General features: G+C 44.7%; 1 pseudogene across 1 annotated transcript; it reads right to left on the bottom strand.

Moving 5' to 3' along the window:
- Positions 1-567: 567 nt before the first annotated feature.
- On the bottom strand, positions 568-2,047 carry LOC309795599 (growth hormone-inducible transmembrane protein-like; annotated as a pseudogene). Its single transcript has 2 exons — positions 1,049-2,047; positions 568-818 (listed from the first exon to the last, which is right to left on the bottom strand). The product of its transcript is annotated as a growth hormone-inducible transmembrane protein-like (transcript).
- Between the last annotated feature and the right edge of the window lie 3,953 nt (positions 2,048-6,000).

The raw sequence follows: 6,000 nt of genomic DNA, 5'->3' as shown, positions 1-6,000 counted from the left end.
GGAGAGCCTGGAGAATCACCTATGTCTTTGTTTTCTGCTCAGTGCTTCTGATAAATTCAGCAGATGTACAACCATGACTTGTTTCCAAACATCCAGACCCCCTCACTGGCTCACCACAATTACACGAGTGCTAAGTTCTAAGTATTCAAAGAAAGACTGCAGGTGTCGCTTTACTTCTCTCTGGTCCCTTTACCAAACCCCTACATCACTTATGACGTTACTTGTTAATATTCTGCAATCCAAAATGAAAAATGCAGGTACACAAGTTTGCTAAATTTCACTTAACCAAATAAATTTTAAAATAGATAAAATACTTAAATTCCTGCAACACAAAACTTGGTTTTCATATTCTTTTGAACATTTTAGAATTACTCAAACACGAGAATTGAAAATATGTGTGCTATTTGGAAGAGAACTACTGAATTTATTCTCCAGAAGAAAAAGCAGACCTGAAGCATCACATTACTGGAACATCTGAAACATGTTGACAAATTCTTATCTTCTAAACTTCAACGAAAGCTGCTTGCACAAACTATTTAGAAAGCTGCTTGCACAAACTATTTAAAGAATATCTGCCCCTATTAAACAAGCCAGATATCTGATGTATTAAGGAAGTCAGAAGCTGAGTCACTTCATTTCTTTCTGTTGCCTCCAGGTGCCAGAATACTGGCAACTCGCATTAATATGTTTAACATATCCATGTAGATTCCCAGCATCGAATTGATGGGATCATATTTTTGAATTCCATACACTGGTACTAATTCTGCACGCTTGATTACTTTCTGTGTATCATACAGAAGAAACATGCTGAAAAGAACTAATCCAGGGCTTCCCTGGTGGTGCAGTGGTTGAGAGTCCGCCTGCCGATGCAGGGGACACGGGTTCGTGCCCCAGTCCGGGAAGATCCCACATGCCGCGGAGCGGCTAGGCCCGTGAGCCATGGCCGCTGAGCCTGCGCGTCCGGAGCCTGTGCTCCACAGTGGGAGAGGCCACAACAGTTACAGGCCCGCGTACGGCAAAAAAAAAAAAAAAAAAAAAAAAAAAGAACGAATCCACCATAAATTGCCACTGAGTACAGAGTGGCACCAGCCACAGTGGTAGGTGGAAGAAACATAGATCCTAGTGAGGACACAAAGACGACACCCAGGCCCACGCCCAGGGGTGCTCCCATGTTCAAAAACTTCTCACTGGGTGCACATATGGCCACAGTGGAGAGGCCTCCCACAATACCAGCTGTGTACCATGCAGCTGTGATGAGAAGAGGCCCCCCCCTAATATCGTCAGAGGAGCCACTACTGCACCCATCACACCAGAATGTAGTAACCAAGCAAGATGCTTTGGGCCTGGGCTCTGGTCATATGATATCGACCGGACCAGCATTCCAGCTCCAATTATGGCTGCAAAGGTTGCACCGGTTGTCACTCAAGAGCCTCTCATCATCAAGTTCATGAGGGCACGAGTTCCGCTCACTGCCAGGGCAGACAAAGCTGTTATGCTGATACTTCCTGCTAAGTACATATAGGTGGTATGAATTCTATCCTTCACATACTGAGGCCAAATTACAGCTTTTTCAAATCTCATTAGACATTCCCAAGCCATAGTAGCACAAAGCTCTAAGACCGACAGCAGCCCCTCCGGCAATCTTCCCGTCGGATCAATTTAAAATATTTTTTCCAATGATGTTACGAAGCTGCCTCCTTGAGTTCTTGGCTAGTTTTCCCACGCCAAATTCCAAGTCTTGTCCTGGTGGCATATTCCCTGCTGGGTGTTAAGACCCACTGATTTTTCGTGATGGAATTCTTCACAACAGGGGAGGCCTTGGTGAAAGCTGGGTGGAAAACCCTGGAAGGTAGTGTCCGGAGACACACAAGTCTTGCGGCCAGCATGGGGGTGCACCAGGTTTACCAAGCAGATCTGAAACGCTCAGTCCCTGGTCAACACAAGCGCGCAGTTCCCCTTCCGGCCTGCGAAACGCAACGACTACCACCTCCCGCGCCCTCCGCCCACCTCTTACTCAATTGTGGACTTTAAATTCCCCTTTTCATCTTTATTTCCTCAGGGAGAAAAAAACAATCCTGGTGGTTGACATCAGGAAGGCGAGGCCACGGAGTTAGGTAGGAGGATCTACATATTTCTCTGTGATCAACAGCTCTGCATCCTCACCTCCTTAGCTGCTGGAGACAGGCTGCTGCTTCCAGATGTGGGATGGGGTGGTGCACGCAAGCAAATGCCTGGTGCGCCTCAAGGGGCTCCACAAACATCTGCCCAACACGCTTCTCCTAAGGACGATCTCTTAACGTTTGTGAGCAAAAGTTCTGGAAATCAGGATCAGTAAACTGCAGAGTACCTTGTGAGCGGTAGTGACAGACCCAGGCAAGAACTGCACACGCGGTAGGCAGCCCTCCTCAAGCCTGTTCTGAACAGTATCTCATCTCATCGCCACAACCCCACTGCCCGGGCGGTGTTGCCCTCATGTCAAAGGTGAGGATACTGACGCTCTGAAAATGCACTTACCCACCCAAGATCACACACTCAGTCCATCCTGGAGTCACAATTCAAACTCAAGTCTATGGCCAAAGTCCATCCTTGTTCTGCTAGACCAGAGGTTACAAGCTGAAGGCCTGTGTTTGTACGTGGACCCTAGACATGTACGTAAAAACACAACTTTCTTGCTTCTCCTCAAAAAATTCTGAAGATCTGGCAACAATCAGCCAGAACAAAATAATGGCTCCTCTTTGGACAAGGAACTTGCCAGTTCACTCCACCTACTTAAAAAAATATATATATTTATTTATCTATTCACTTATTTAGGCTGCACTGGGTCTTAGTTGAGGCATGTGGGCTTCTTAGTTGCGGCATGCATGCCGGATCTAGTTCCCCATCAGGGATCGAACCCGGGCCCCCTGCATTGGGAGTGTGGAGTCTTACCCACTGGACCACCAGGGAAGTCACTCACGCCACCTACTTTTTAAAGGTTTCCTATTCCTGGATATCTTTGGGCTTACAACCTTTGCACCATAGTTTACGTGCTATCCTTTATTTTAGAACAGAATTCTTTCAAAGTATATGTAAGCAAAATACTAACGCACATTGGTCCCCATCTTTCATGGGAGAGGCAAAGAGCTGGGCTGCACGATCTGCCTGCGTCGGCACAGGTGAGCGAACGCTGTCATCCGGACCTGTTGAGACTGTACTCCTGCTCCCTCGCCCCGAAGCCTGGTTTCTCCTGCTGCCAGCTGTTTTCTCAGCCCAGCAGTTACTGATGTGCTGGGATAGGAGGGCATTCACATACCACCGGGGAAATGAGGAAAAGTATAGCATGAAAATACCAACTGAAAAGGTACTCACTAGAGGTCAAAATAGTCCACTAGTAGTAGCAATAAAAAAGGAAGTTGATGAAATCTTTGCGGGGAGGGACAGGGAACATACATTAAGAGCTCTTTGCTTTCTCTCAATTAATGGAAGCTAATTCAATTAAAACTGGGGCAAACTAGACTGAGGGTGCCTCTATTGCTGGGCAAAGCTTGGGTTGCTCACAGTTTAATTTCGTTTTTAAAAAAATTAATTTATTTACTTTTGGCTGCATTGGTCTTCGTTGCTGCGCACAGGCTTTCTCTAGTTGTGGCAAGCGGGGGCTACTCTTCGTTGCGGTGTGAGGGCTTCTCATTGCAGTGGCTTATTTTGTTGTGGAGCACGGGCTTTAGGCACGCGGGCTTCAATAGTTGTGGCATGGCCCACGGTTTAATTTCTCAGAGATTTCCTGAGAGGTTGCACATAAAGGTCTGTTGTTGAACTGAAGAAAGATGCTGGGAATAGGCTCTCTGATCCTGCTCTGTTGTCAGGTTGGTTTCACCACCCAGGGGCCCACCGTGCCTCTCCCCATGGAGACACTGCTGGGTTTCAATGTGCTTTTCATTCTCTTGGCTGCCTGAGCAAACAGCCATCACTGTTTGCATTGTGAGCTCTTCTCCGTCTGGAGCCAAGCCCAAGTTCAGGGAACATGTGCTTGCGACCAACATTTGGCAGCCTGGGTCCCCACTTGGAGCGACTTTCTGCCTTTGCCTTTTTCCCATCAAGACAGTTCCTGAATCTGGAGACTGAAGAGCAGTGCTGAACATGCTTAGTTCTAAAAGCTGGTTCCTCATCCTGCTAGCTCACTGGGATGAGGGACAAAAAATTCACAGCAAAATCCAGAGCCCAGGTTACAAAGACAAAAATTATTTCCATCCCTCCCTTGTTACCAACATGACTGAGGGCATACATATCTCACAGGATCAATGGGCTTAGTTTCCTGAAGAAAATTTCTCTTTGTATTATCTACCGAGTTAAGAATTTTTATGAGAAGTCCTAATACAAGCGGAAAAACATTGAGCATCCTAATCCTGAGGCCTCATTTTCTAGGTCAGGTGACAGAATGAAGAGATTAAATGCTTTCCCCACATGCACATAGGCAGTAGTGGCAGAGTTGGTACTAGGACATAATTACTTGAATATCCAGACCAAAGTTTATTCTACTATGCCAAGTCACTAATAAGGACAGGGTTGTTTTTTTTTAACATTTTTATACTGAGATATAATTCCATACAATAAAATGCACAGATCTTAAGTGTAGAGCTTAATAAATTTTGACAAATGTTTACACCCACGTGATCAAAACTCCAGTCGAAACATGGAATGTTTCCATCATCCTAGAAAGTTCCCTTGGGCCTTTTTCCACTCAACTCCCTTGTCCCATCTTCCCGCACCCAGCAGCAACCCCTGCTCTGATTTCCATCCCTTTTGATTAAGTTTCGGGGCCCCAGTTTTAAGAAATAAAAATTGAATGCATGTGAATTTGCCTGAAGCCCTGAAATGTCTCTTTGCAGAATTTTCCTCTCCCTTTTGGACCACAAGTACTACTTAAGATTTGTTTTGGATCCATCTGGACATTCTTCCAGAAAGTCAGCCTTAGCCCCAGCACAGACATATTTAGGGTTAAAGGCATCCACGTTTATAAGAAGTAAAGGCCAACTATGTTCCTCAATATGTGGTATAAAAAGAACTCTACCTTCTGGAAAAGAAAGTTGCTATCTCCAAAATATCTGCCTTCTTGGCTCTTTCTGTATCCCACCACTCCTTCAGAGTAGCTGCCTCTGCTCCTATGGAAAGAATTGCCTGAGCCCTTGAAAGTGAGCACACATGCATTATCTTTCTACTTGGAAGCTGTTTCCTAGTTTTGATAACCTTCTGCTGCAGTGGGATTCCTCTTCGCAGCTCCTCTGACTTCCCCAGACATCATTACAGGAGGGCAGAGGCAGTTGAAAACCTAACATTGTCCTAAGCTATTTAGTCAGCAAGGGATCTGGGTTTTAGAAGCTGGAAAACTTTGGCTAAGGCTTGCTCAGAACATTGTCTTAAGGCCAAAAAGTGTTGGCAAGGCCCAGGTGAAGGCAGCTTTCCACCAGCCACAGACACGACCAAATCATACGGGGCCTGCTTCTCTTTTAAGCGGAGTGCTGACGGCCAGCCTGGATCATTTTCTCCACATCAGCTTGTCTCCCCAGACAGTGAGCTAATGCTTGGCACCAAAAAACACCATAAAAAAAGGCATTTAACCCCATGTTTTGAGGCAGAAATGACTAAATGGAATATATACACAAAATTATTTAAATCAAGACAACTTTTAAAAATTCTAAGAGAATAAAAATTACTCACACATAGTCATAACATTGGAACCCACTTGTGAACACAGAATAAAGAGGAAGCAATGCTGAAAATGTAAACTTCTCTGAAAGAGCCAAATTTCAGAAGACATTTTGTTAGTAAAGAGAGAATTCTGCGGAATTAGCTGCCTAAAGCATGTTGAATTCTTCTTCCCTATGCAATGTCACTCCTGAGTATGTTGTGGTGTTTCTACAGTTTAAAACTATTGATATTTTAAACTTTTTCTATTTTTTTTCATTTTCTAAAATTTACTTTAAAAAACAGGTACTATATTAACATGGTTCAAAATTTTAAAAA

The sequence above is a fragment of the Mesoplodon mirus genome (assembly GCF_964341445.2).
Source record: "Mesoplodon mirus genome assembly, chromosome: 19".
Taxonomy (NCBI): domain Eukaryota; kingdom Metazoa; phylum Chordata; class Mammalia; order Artiodactyla; family Ziphiidae; genus Mesoplodon; species Mesoplodon mirus.
Note: the sequence above shows the minus strand (reverse complement) of the source record. Positions and strands in the feature narration are given on the sequence as shown.